Raw genomic sequence first — 13468 nt, forward strand, 5'->3', positions numbered from 1 at the left:
GGAGAAGCAGACTGGTGGTAGAAGGGCTGACGAGTTAGAAAATATTGGGCGATTTTGGGAGAACTGAAGAAAACTCCACAGAGAAAGATATCTCACTCCTGATTTCAGAAGATTATCTGTGTCCGACAGTTGTACTGGTCGTGCTGTGCAGCCTCCAGATAAGAATGTGCTTATTAACCGAAGCAAGTCTTTGGTTGAAAAATTAGTCTCCCTGGATGAATCATGGTTTTTGTCTGAAAAATGATTGTTGTGAATGAAAATATGCTGTGAACTGAATTGTGCAGGTTGTTGTGAAGGTCTGAACAAGTACAATTACCATTATCAAACTGTTGGGGCTTTTATGTCTACTTGTTTGTCTCATAAATGTGTGAACGTGTGACGGATTCTCAAAAAGGAAAGCTCTCCAAAAACAAGAGTTGAGATGTTATTCAATGAACCAGGAGAAGAAAAAGTAGACCAATATATGATAATAAACATTAACTCCCCGAAGTGTTAATGTCAAGCCCTGCAGATGTTGAGAAGTTATATTAAGTACATTTAAATGATTTGAGTCAAATGATTCGCATGCTTTGTTGTTTTAAAGTGACTTGTCATAGGTTCATTTTATGAATAATATCATTTAAAACCAATACAAAGGCCTCAAAATAATCTTGTTCATTTTTGTTAAAAAGGGTGCATTTATGTTTCTAGTCAAACAATACACGAACAGTCATTGTGACATGTCTTCATAAACTTTGCAGTCAATCTGTCGGAAAAAAAGAAGAAGAATAGTAAATAAGCTCTCATAAGTCGAATCACAAAAATAGTGAGGAGTAAGCCTGGTTTAAGATATAAATAGCTATTTACAGACTGTGGGTAACACATACAAGACGCCTAATACCCTCTACAATCATTCACTACATGTTTACAATCAGATGGGCAAGCACATTTTAAAATATGCACTAATGCAGATCAGTGGAGCATTAAAATGTGCTACAAGCCACCGACTTTTACGGGTAAATGTTTTTAGGACCCCCTGGCTGGCTATTTTATTTCCACTGTCCGGCTACTCCATATACTTTTTAGAAAGCCTTGTTCTTTGTTTTCCTCATAAAATGGGTCTTTACCTACCCCTGATTTACTTTTCTTTAGGTACTGATGTTCAGCAACCACATAACCTCGTAACACACCATATTTCCCCGAGCGGTGCAATAGAAAGTGCTGTAGTGTTGAAATGATTAATTATTAATGTTTAATTTCCTCCTAGCACAAGGATGGCAATATCAGTCAACCTTTTCTAGTTGAAATCTATGTGTGTACCCAGGAAATATCAAACTGTTTGGGCTTTTAGCTTACAAGTTTGTCTCATCAAAGTGTGAATGTGTGATGGATTCTCACAGAAAAAAAGCCCCCAAACAAGAGTTTAGATGCTGTTCAGTGAACCAGAGGAAGAAATAGTAGGAAAATATTGGGGAACCAGACCACAAGTGCACAATCAGCCGGGCTTGAAGCCTCGCAGGATGACAGGCAAATAAAATGGGCATTCAATTTGAAAAACTGAAAGGCAGACAGACTAGCTGGGAAATATTTCTACCTCCTAACATTCAGCAAAATTATGAAAATGTTGCTGACACATTATGCATAAAAATCACTTCTATTAATGAAGTGATTCTTATGTAAACTGGTAAAAGATGGACAAGAGGGTGACAGATGGATGGACTAGCAGACACAACATGTTCGGTAGATAGGCAGCAGTGTATTTAAAGCAAGGAGTGCCAGATATCATTGTGTGGCATCAAAGTGGGAGATAGCCAGCAACTGGCAGTGAAGGCGAGATCAAGATGCAGAGAAAAAAAGAAAATCTCCGTCTCAAACCGCTCAATCTTACGTTTATACTGTCTCACTCAGGTATGGGAGTGCATTCATACTGCTCAGCCTAACAGCAGCACACACATCCTGTCTTTATTGTACTGCCAAAGGATACACACATTTTCTAGATATGTAATACTACACAGGACAGCTTCACTTATTTATTTACTCATGCACTCTGTGTTTGGTATATCTGGAAAAACAAGTGCTTACATACTGTGTGTAGCTAAAGGACAAGAAGATGCTGCAACCGTTGTGTTGTACTGAAAACACCACCTGTTCACAATGAGAAACATGTACTGTATGAATGTGAGAAGAAAGAGGAGGACTCTCATACACACACTTTACCATGGACATGTTTCCTGGTATTTTTTGTCAACTGATTCACTTTTCTGTAGGTGTTGACATTCTGTTTTTGTGTTGTGTCACCAACAGGCCAAAATGTTCCCTATAGATGCAAGATTATCTTATAATTATCTAAGTAGCTTGTTTTATGTCTCCAGACTCCTTCCCAAGCAATGGTCTTTTCTACTTAAAATAATCTCCCTCCAAGATGCCCTCAGGAGCTCAGATCAAATCAAATTAATATTCCACCTCAACAATCCAACTTCTTGCAGCTACGTTATTGACTGTGAGACTTTCTTTCCTCTGAAGTCGTCTTCTCGACCAGAGCTGCCTCCCAACAAGCTCTTTTCTAAACTTTTGCTAACCTTCCGTCTGAAGACAACTGTAACTTGTCTTTGTTGCATATTGTTGCAATTAAGACCAGCTGCATTAAGCCTTTTGAAGATACTTGTACCTCTTACTGGAACCAATTACAAACTGATTATTAGTTAGTTCCTTTAACTATTTCATTTCTTCCTGTGGGCTCGCCATTTTTTAAAGATAATAATATACAAAGTGCCGATAAATGCTTCATGTTTGTGCTAAAATTAGCTGCAAACCCAGCCCTTGTCCAGTCTGCAATAATAACAAAACTGGAGAGATACAGTTGGGCACAGATGTTTTATTATCTGATTACGGATTAACATAAAGCGAACCTTAGAATGAACAGCTTGATTAAATAGCATGAAATACAGACTTGAATTTTGTCAAGAACATGTATGTGTTTGTGTACGCATGCATATGAAGAGATGGAGCAAAACAGCGAGGACAGAGACAACCTAGAAACAGAGACTGTGTTGGCTCCAACTATTGTGGGTAACAAGCTGATTCCAACCAGTTGAGAACCAATGGGGGTTGGGGAGACCCCCAGTCTGTTTCCAGGGAAACAGAGCCCTTTCTCCTCCTCTGTCTCTCTCTCCCTCGCTCTCCTCTGTATATGTCTCTCTGTCTTTCTCTCGCACGCTCCCATGTTCCTTCTTGGTGGTGTTGAGGAGGAGGGAAATCTGGAGGTGACTCACTGTAACATCATTGCCATGGCAATGAAGAGCGAGCCCAGTGTGGAGGGAGTGAAGGGAGAAAACGAACGGGAATTTCCATAGGTTGAGCAGAGATAGAAATGGCTGTCACAATCCCCAACATTTTGAAAAAGAAAATAGGGAAATTTCATGAATGTTGAACACATTGCCGGGCTGCCTATACTCCCTCTGTTTCTCCCATTTTCCCCTCCCCTGCTTGTCCACCTCACTGTTTCATCCTTTCTCTTTCACATCAGAAGTTTTTTTCTTGTTCACTCTGCATATCTCTGTCCCTGTTCTCTGTCCTTCTGCACTCCTCTCTCTGTCTCTTATCATCTTCCTTCCTCTTTCACTGGCCTGTTGCACGCAGCCCTCTGGTCTCGGAGGAGCGTGTTTTCCACTGGCGCGTTACGCTGAGTCATGTCACATGCGTGTTTGGACATGCCGAGGTGGAGTGTTAATGTGATGTTGACATATGCAGGCCTTGCTGCTGTGCAGCGGGCAGGGGCAAAGACGGGGGCATGGCGCAGAGTGGAGGGGAGAGGTTAACTGAGGGCAGGGGAAGACAAGAAGGTGTAAGAATGAGAGCAAGCTTTAACAGAGCCGTGGGATACACAGGAGTAGTTTCCAGTTTGACTGCTGTTATTACTATTGATTATGAAAATAAGGGGCTTAGTCGGGAGCATATGCTGTGTGTCCACAACAGTTTAATTAAAGGGGATATGGTGCTATTAGAGCTTCCCCAGCTAACTTTATACTTCTGTTTCATTCACACTGGAGTCAAAGTAAATATATTTTCTGAAGCATTTAATCACAAGAGACTGGAATGAAAAAGTTGAGTTTGAAATCATTCAAAGGGAGCACATTTTTTGTGCACAGCATCCAGTCTTTCCTGACCCCTTTTGGGAGTAAAGGTATAAACATGATGCAAAAGTTTACACAGCAGCAACATTATAGATTGTGTTTGTGTAAAGGATTACAGTCAATAATGCAGCGATTGAGCTGTAGAAGTTGTGGAAGGACTACAGAGGGAGAGCAGGAGGGCAAAGTGAGACTGCTGACACGATCAGACCAGGACGGTATCTCTTTGACACCAACTAACCTCAGTGGTTTTTTGCTGTTGTAGACACCCATATTCTTATCTCGTGCTGCCTCTTGTGTCTGGCCTTCTTGCACTAGAAGTGTGGCAAGATGAGACACAAAGTGACTTCTCATTACTTCATCCTGTAGGTTGGATTGCGAAGTCTGTATTATTCTGATCCATGCTTCAATCCCTGCAATGGCACTGTGATGTATTTTTAAAGAATTGGGTCGATTTGGTGTTAAGGATCACAAAATGTGTGGATTCCAGGTGAATCGATATTCTGTCTTTGCATTGATTTGCCAGATAGAGAAAAGCATGATATAGTCTCGTCTTCAACTCAAGTCAAAGCTTTTAAATCTTCACCCTCTGTCTCTCTAGCCTTTCCTCTCCCATGTGTTCAGTCTATCTCCCTTATCTCCCCCACTGTCGTTGAACCGAGCAAGATAGTGGTGGGAGAAGTGTGGCTCCCCAGCACCAATGTGACTATCATTTTCAGCTCTGTACGTGTATCTGACAGTGCATCAACCCCACGGCTCCACCTCACATATTATACAGCTCCTCACAGCCTCAGAGCTGTTTACAGGGGTCGATAATGACATCAGTGATAAAGGAAACACAGCCAGTGTCCCCCCCCCCCTTGACTGTCACCTTTTGCAGCTGAAATCTCCCTACCTGTAATCGCCCAGTGAGACCAGGTAGATTAGTGCTGTGCTGCCATTTTACCTGGTAATCACCTGTAATGTTACACTGGAGAGTGCCTGGGTGCTAGCGGGAATTCTGTTGTGCGTCATAATGTGCTGCTGAAGGTGATAAAGATTGAAAAGATGGGGAAGGATGACGAAGGTGAACGCTGAGAGGCAAGCATGTTGTGAAGGTTGAAAAAAGGTTACCTCCTCCTCCCCGATCTGTCCAACTCAGCAGCTCTTTTTGCTAAAGGAGATGTTTGATGTGAGATGTGTGTCGCTCCATCTTACCTCTTTTTGGTGATATCACCACATTCTCAGAACTCTTGTCAACAATTGTTAGTCCATCTCTCTTTCGGATCCCAAATTTATACTACTTTTTTATGAAAAGGCTCAGTGATTACACGTACTGTAAATAGTGCATTTATTGTGGACTATTTTCAGCTGTGGATGTTTATACATTAACGCTCTAGTGAGTATTTACAGCAGCCGGGAAGTGCTTGTAGGATCTTTTTTTTCACGTGAGGCAAACACAAATGTCAGGAAAATATTGGCTTTATGGAGAAATGTGTGAACTGCTGTTATGGATTCTTGCATAAACAATGAATCCTTTTGTGGTGAGCAATAAAGGCAAAAGAAGCAATGTTCGGATTGTGTTTGTTTAGACACGCAGTATGCTGTGTAACTTTACTAACCTGTCTATGCAGCCCCTCAGTGGCTTTAACTCTGAATTTAACATCTATACAGACAATGCCTGTAAGAGGGATGAATGATTATTAGTTTTGGACTTTACATGGGATTTGTTGACGATAAGAATATTCCCCAAACTTATTTTTACCAATCTTAAAGTAACCAAAAGGAACAAATGTCGAAACTACAAAAACAAGACGCAGTTTGTGTGAAATTAGAGTACCAGCCAAAGCAACCTGCCCATGTTAACATGCATCTAACATACAAGCATGGAAATACTCACACAGTGGGGTTTTTTTCTGATTCAGATTGAACTCAGTGAGATATTGTTGCTGAACAGCAGAGATCTGGAGTGAAGTACACAGAGAGAACACTTTATTCCACACGCTGCTGTGTTTTACTGGTGTAACATATGGCATGTTTTGGTTAAGAAAGGGAGCTTTGAATGCCAGAGGGCGATTTTAAGCCTATCTGCCTTGAAATTGAAAAGTGAGTTTTGGAGGATTGGACAGTGGAGCATGCTGATCTGTCTCTGGTCGCCACAGGAGACTGTGAATAATACATGGTTAAAAGCAGAGCACACCCATTCTCATCTCTACGCTGAACACACTTCTTCTTCTTCTCTCTCTGTCTCTCAGACTTCTGTGCTGCCTGACTGTGTTTTCTTACTTGTAGATATAGATGTACTCTCTTTATGCTTTGACAGTGACAGTTATTTTTTGTGCACACACACTAATGCAGAAATCAGTCTTTTTGTTGTTTTTCCGCTGTTACACTTTAATGCGCATATGTGTGTTGTGCTTGTGGCTGTGTGCATGTATGTGTGTGTGTGTGTGTGTCATGCAGACTGGTAGCATCTCTTCTTTCCACCCCCACCCTTGTTCAGGAAGTGGACTAATGGCATTTGAGAGGATGGAGTGAGTGGGAAAGAGGTAGAGGGAGGAGGGACGGCGTTCCTTCCTGTGTGGTTTGTCATTTGTAGATCCTGTTGTATTTCGGGTGGCCTTGAAACTTAGTGGTAACCCTTCCACACCCTATTACTGCCCCCCCCAAACAAAACAAAAAAAGCCAAACATTCTCTGGTTCCAGCTTCTCACATCCTTTGGGCGACCTAGGTCTTTGAGTAAGAAATTCACAGTCCAGCAGCATTAAACAAATCATCTACAGGCTTGTAAAGGCTACCAAGAGAGACGGGGAAGGTCTCATTTTATCACGTCACGTTACAATCCGCTCACATCTGGCCAATGAAAAAGTGATTAATACAGGTAAATTGCTGCAAATTGTTTCAAAGAGCCCCTTTAAATGTGAGGATTTTAGGAAACTATATATCACAAAACAAAAAATGTGAAGGCATCACCTTGGGCTTTAGGAAAGTACTGTACTGTAACAAAAACATTTTATTTTCTATAATTTTTTGCTATATTTTGACAGCACAGGCAAATAATGAATCAGCAGGGAAATATTGAAAATCGTCAGTAATAAAAATAATGCTTAGTTGCAGCTCTATTAAATATTTTGACTGAGAAGTAGATTAAAGGATGAGGCTGGTATTAGTCTACTGAATATTTTGTCTTAGCAAACAAATAACCAAAACCAATAATGCATTAGTCGGTCCTGCAATACTTTAGGAATTTGCTTTTCTCTCTGTGGTCTCAATCCAGAGCCTCAATTACTGTTTTACTGACAACAGCTGGGCACTGTAGTTTTCAACAAATACTACTCAAAGAGGAGTACAGTACATATATAAATATCTATATAATAATACATCCATATCTGTCTATATAAATACGTGTTTGTTTGTTTGGCTGGTGAGTCTTATCTGCAGCAGGGTCAGTGTTGTGAGATTGATTCAAAATAAGATACCATAATGAAGGAACATGTCACTGAGTGTATTTGGCTCCTTTGTTAATATCTAATATGTTTGAGCATAGCAATGCGATGGAGGCTACACTGGCACCGCTGACATATGTAAACATTTGTCGACAATAAAAGAGAATATAGAATATCAACACTCCTTTCCTTCCAGATGTGTGATAGAAACGCATTATTATGGGGTGGTATATTAAGACAAAAAATGAGACAGAGCTGATTTGTCAGAGAGGCAAAATGTGCCTGTGAGAGACAGAGAGGTGGAGAAAGCAGACAGCAAGCAAGGCAGGTTTGAGACAGTGAGAGAGAGAGAGAGAGAGAGAGAGAGAGAGGATAGACACAGACAGCCTTTTGAGATTCCACTCACGAATCACTGAGTGTCTCTCGGTCTCTGAAGTATTGAATGAGAATGACTCCCCACCTTCACACACACACACACACACACACACACACGTATGCATGTATTACGCACACACACATTAGCGAGGAACACACGAGGTAAACATATAGGGATGAAAGAGTTTGCGAGTTATCTCATTAAGTATTACTGAGCCCTTTAGTCTGATGGGATTAGTGTACTGTGAATGTAGTATGGAGAAAGTCTGATTAGGTTGTAAAGTGGAGAAGGTGTAATTGCACTACATCTCAACGTCTCCAGCTTTGTGTTTTCTACAGGAGAGTGCAGCATGTTTTGATCACTTTACATTTCCAATTTACATGTTTGTTATTGTTTTTTGTTTGTTTTGTCCATAATGAGTTCAGTTCAGTGCTCCACACTCCTGTAAATAAAAGGATGCTTGATAAGATCAGGCAGTGTGGTTGTATATCGGTAAAGTGCGTCATCCCGGTTGGACAGAGTTTACATATTGCCAGAATGTGGGTAGTACTGTGGTGCCTGAGGTCTTCATACTCTATGTTTTAGTCCTTCTCGCAGTTTTGAACCTGTCTTTGGACAACTTGACCTCAAACTCATGCAAAGTCCTTTTGATGCTGAATACATTATTAGAGCCTGACCGATATATTAGTTTGCCTATATTATCTGCCGATACTGGCCTATCACAGATATATCATTATTGGCATATATGTTTGTGTGATATGCGCCACTATATAAACTTTTTTTTTTCAGAGATTATAATGTTGAAAAAGATACTTGGGGTTAATTATAATTATTAAATCCCCAGTGAAGTTACTTTTTCAGAGCACTGGTGTCGTTTTAGACAATAAAGTTTATTGTGAATCGGTTACATATCCTGCCTCTGTCACATATCTTTGTCGCAAGTGTTTAAAAACCATGTTTGAGTGATCATGCAAAAAATGTGTCTGAAATTTTTACTTCCTAATATGGGCATCGGCCTCAAAAATTAAGCATCTGTCAAGCTCTAATAATTACACATTAATCGCAAATTTTGACGACATATCTTGTCTGTTTTTGGTTCTGTATGTTATATTAGTGGTTCTTTACTACCAGGAAATAGTTAAACACAAATTCTCTCACACACACCAAACCATGACTATGCAGTCCACATGGAAAGAAAAGAGACTCTTGTCTCCACCAGTTCAAATCCTGGACATCAGAATCTATTTTTGCACGGACTTTCTCAGGCACCCATCTACCCCTATGATTTACCCCTCTTTTGGACATTAAGTCTTGTGGAGGGCAGTGTACTCCAGTGTACTTAAGTGCACATTCAGCAAAGTTGTAGTGCACTGTACTGTTTGTCTTGTTGTGTATGTCTGGTATACTGTAGCATACTCCTGGAGGGAGGTGGTTTGAATAATTTATGCAACAAATGAGTTTGCCAGGAGATGCAGGTGTTCATCTGAGGACATGTGGGGGCCGTTCCACTGCCTCGGGTTTCATCACAAACACCTTGTGGTTACAACACCGGTAACTACGAATATAGGGACCACTAAGGGCAAATCATTGAACAGTTTGATGACTCAAAAAAAAAAATCAAAATACGTAATGTAATGGTTTTGCTGAATGGAGCGACAGATGGATTGATTGTCCTGTTTTCAGATTCAAGTCTTTCAGGAATCTCTGGAGGAAGAAAGAAGACAGATGATAAAGGGAGAAACAGACAAGCAGAAAAGAGTCGAGCTGGTATAAAGAAAGCAGTCAGATCATTTGAATGGGATGCAAAGGAGGGTTATTTTTCCTTAACCTGCTTTGAAATTACTTCTTTTAATTAAAGTCATAAAGTACAACAACAGTAAGTAAGTTTTCATTTACTAGTTGAGAATCTATGAATCATTTGTAAGATAACCTTGGTTGTTTCAAGGATCTTATAATTTACTCACAATTTGAATCAGCTATCAACTCCATTAGTTCAAACACAATATTATCAGCAGTACTTGACTCCATTAAAGCTGTATAAAGACTGACCACACAAGACATGGTTGACACTTTCATTCACACAATAAAGTACACTACGATTCAGTGTGTTAATGTGCAAAGCCATCAGCTCAATATCTCATTGTTCCTCCCGCTCGGCCTTGTCAGAAAAGTGCAAGCACTGATGTGTGAGAAGTGTAAATGATGGACTCGTTAACAGTCTGTAACAATCTGTGCGCTTTTGATGTTTACAAAGGTTAAGTGCTGGAATATGTTGAGCTTGGCTGTGAATCAGTATTTAAACAGAACCGGCTCACAGGAATTCACTGAGTCAGATTCAGAGTGATTTACTGTAGGACTGGCAACCAACAGTAAACATTAACTTCCTGCTTGCTACGCTGTTATGGCTAATTTGAGTTAATTCCACCACATTGATGTGGTCACAATACACACACACACACAAAAACACACACACACGTCGGACACAGTTACCAAGAGCCATGAGCAACTGCATAGTTTTTTTAATGGCGGACTGCATTAAAGGTCTCAGCGCAGAAGCATGTTTAATTTAACTGTTATCAACAGTTACCTGTGTAGCTTATACTGAGTCGTTACAATGGAATAAACATTAAATGGTACTCAAATAATTCTCCATCCCTGTCCACAAGTCAGCAGATAAAGGTAATTAGTGAAACTGGAGCATTTTTTTGAATATTGAAATAAACATTAACCCTTCCTGTTAGTACAGATACGAGGTCTTATGAGACTACAAATCGTTCAGCTTTATCAGCTGTGTCACCGACGCTTTGAATGAGGGCTGATATCGTTATCATACCAAGCCAGTTGATCTGACTGAAGAGTTTCTTTCTCCTGGTACTTGAGTAGTGTAATGTATAACACAGCTTCCAGGCTCTAGGATGTGTTAGGCTTGAACCATGATTTTTATTATATCCCAACAGATACAGCCGATACCAGTATTGTATTTTATATATGATATGATATATATGATGTATGAGCTGATAGGCAAACACTTGTCAAGATGTGATCTTGTTGCGTACTGCACTGTACTCAACAGCTGGAGATCGAACCTGTTGGTGCTCTCTGGTGGACAAATTATATAACGGCAATAATGTTTCTAATTGACCTCAAACTTATTTTTGGCGTCAGAGCACTGCAATTTTCTTGTTCCTGATTGACAACTATATATGTACATACTGATGTATCTGCAGTGAGCTACTGTCGGCCGATATAGTAGCCTGCTGATTTATCCCTCTAGCTCTAAGCTTTTTATAACCCAATGGAATATTTTTGGAGTTATACTAGCCTCGTAACCTTGTCAGACATTAAAATGCCGGTTTATTAACAATAAAATGCCTCATGGGCCTAAATCAAGAATTATAATGTGCATTCTTTCAGATATTAGTATTACATACACTATTAGCACTATAGCTATTATGACTGTTAATGCCATAATCCAATTGAAGGTTGGAGTTTGGGAGCTTTAGGGCCCATACACACATGATATTTAATAACGTTCCATACCTCCAGGTAACGGTAGTACATATTCATCATTCAAAAAGGGAAACCTGAAGACTCCGGTCTGCAGATATACAAACCATTGTTATGATAAATCAGGTTTTTTTTTACACCACTTGCGCTCATATAGTCACTTCTGATTGAAAGTATGTCTGATAAAAATTTGCAAATGGCACTGGCGAAGGGGTGGAGGTGAAAAATAAGGAGAAACCAGGCTAAATGGGTTTGATTGTGGATTACAGCAACTGGATCAAGGGCACTCTCTTTCTTTTTCCATTTCTCTTCTCGTGCACTGATTCACTCTTGAAATCCACGCCTGAAAAGCTGCCAACTAGCACAAGCGGTGCGGAACTCACTGCAAAAATTTGGGCCGCAGACACTCAAATGACCCCGACATCGGCTGCCAGCTGACCATTGTCCTGGTGTGTTAGGGCCCGTAGAGGTGCTGCTACGCAGATATTTTTACGTTACGTTAACAGAGCAAGGCTACCTGTTCCCTCCTTTCCGGTCTTTATGCTAAGCTAAGCTAACTGACTGCTGGCAGTAGCTTTATATTAACCATACGGACATGAGAGTGATGTCAGTTGTCTCATCCAGTCAAGAAACATATAAGTCTACTTCACAAAATGTCCTACTATTGCTTTAGATAAGTCCAAATCAGGTCAGACCTGCTGCACATATTTTACACAAGCGTCCCAGTGCAAACCATGTGACTCATCTAGCTTAGTGGTGTCTTAAGAAAAACTGGGAAAAAGATTTGCAGGCTCTCTTCTAAAGAGGCTTTGTGAATCCTTCTCAGTGTGATTCATTCTAATTTTCTAATGTCATTTGAGTCAATCTGATTTGTCATTATCAGGAGAGTCTGTCAGTGCCAGAGGAGCTCATGTTGTTCCAAGTGTAGGTTCTGTTTTCTGTAGATGGAGGGTGCTGCTGGTTCTGGGGCAGGGATATATCCTGGTGGGTTGTTTTTCTCTCTTTTTTTTTCTTGTTGCTGTATTTGGAAAATGCTGCTTTGTCAGCAGGTCAGGTAGATTTTTTTTTCCTCCCCCACTTCTCCGTTTGCTGCACAAACAAACATTAAGTGCACTCACACATTTACTGCCATATACACATGCACACTCATAATCTCTACTTTGTCCTCTTTTCTCCTCTTTCCCTCCCTCCCTCTCTCTCTGTGCGTGAAGGCAAACTCAGCAGACCTCCAGGCTGCCAGGGAGTAAGGCATTCTGGGTAATCCAGGGTGCGAGAAAGCAGAGGGAAAGAAAGGGGGAAAAAACTCTCACAAAATCACAACACACACTTGATGCTGTGCATGATGTTGTACACTCAGACAAACACACACACACAAACCAAATCCAGTCTCTCACCAGTGAACCATGGAGATACAATATCCATCTGTGTCCATCTGTACATTCATCTGCTGAGACAAATACAGGCTCTGTTTACAGCCGAGTATGGAACCAAAAGCCTGCATCCTGCTCCCTGTGCCGAACATTAACGCCTTCAAGATATGAAGTAGAATGAGGGAAGATGAGGGAATAGCGAGGGTGGTGTGGTGGAGTAGAGGAGGCTACAGGAGTGTCGTCAGTCTGCTTTTATCTCAGCTCTGATTAAACCTTGTTCCTGTCTGACCTAAAAAGTCAGCTGGCGGAAACTTCAGAGACTGTGGGTGAATTTCACTGGAGCTCTTTACACCCAGCCGATGCCTACAGAGAGGGAGAGAAAGCGAGAGGGGAGATCAGAGAAATGGAACAGAGAGTGGGCAGATACGCACAGACACAGGCATGCTGGCTTTATGTGCTCACTGTTCACACATTATCATATATATGGATGTACACTGTCCCACACCACATGTTGTCTGGTCTGTATACCTAATGATGACGAGGAAGAGGCCGGTGCTGGGTGGTAGCTCCGGGCTAGTTAGTAGTACAATGCTCACAGGAAGCAGACGGAGGCTGTGCTGAAATGTGCCACCACCGCCCGTCTGGGACACGCACAACAAAAAACACAAGGTTTAAAAATA

The 13468-nt window shown here is 40.9% G+C and overlaps 1 protein-coding gene across 1 annotated transcript in view; it reads left to right on the forward strand.

The window, feature by feature from the left end:
• ssbp2a (single stranded DNA binding protein 2a) overlaps window positions 1–13468 on the forward strand; it is a 56418-nt gene that overhangs the window by 33352 nt on the left and 9598 nt on the right. The window lies entirely within an intron of this gene.

This window comes from Pagrus major, chromosome 5 (genome assembly GCF_040436345.1).
Source record: "Pagrus major chromosome 5, Pma_NU_1.0".
NCBI classification, from domain to species: Eukaryota; Metazoa; Chordata; class Actinopteri; order Spariformes; family Sparidae; genus Pagrus; species Pagrus major.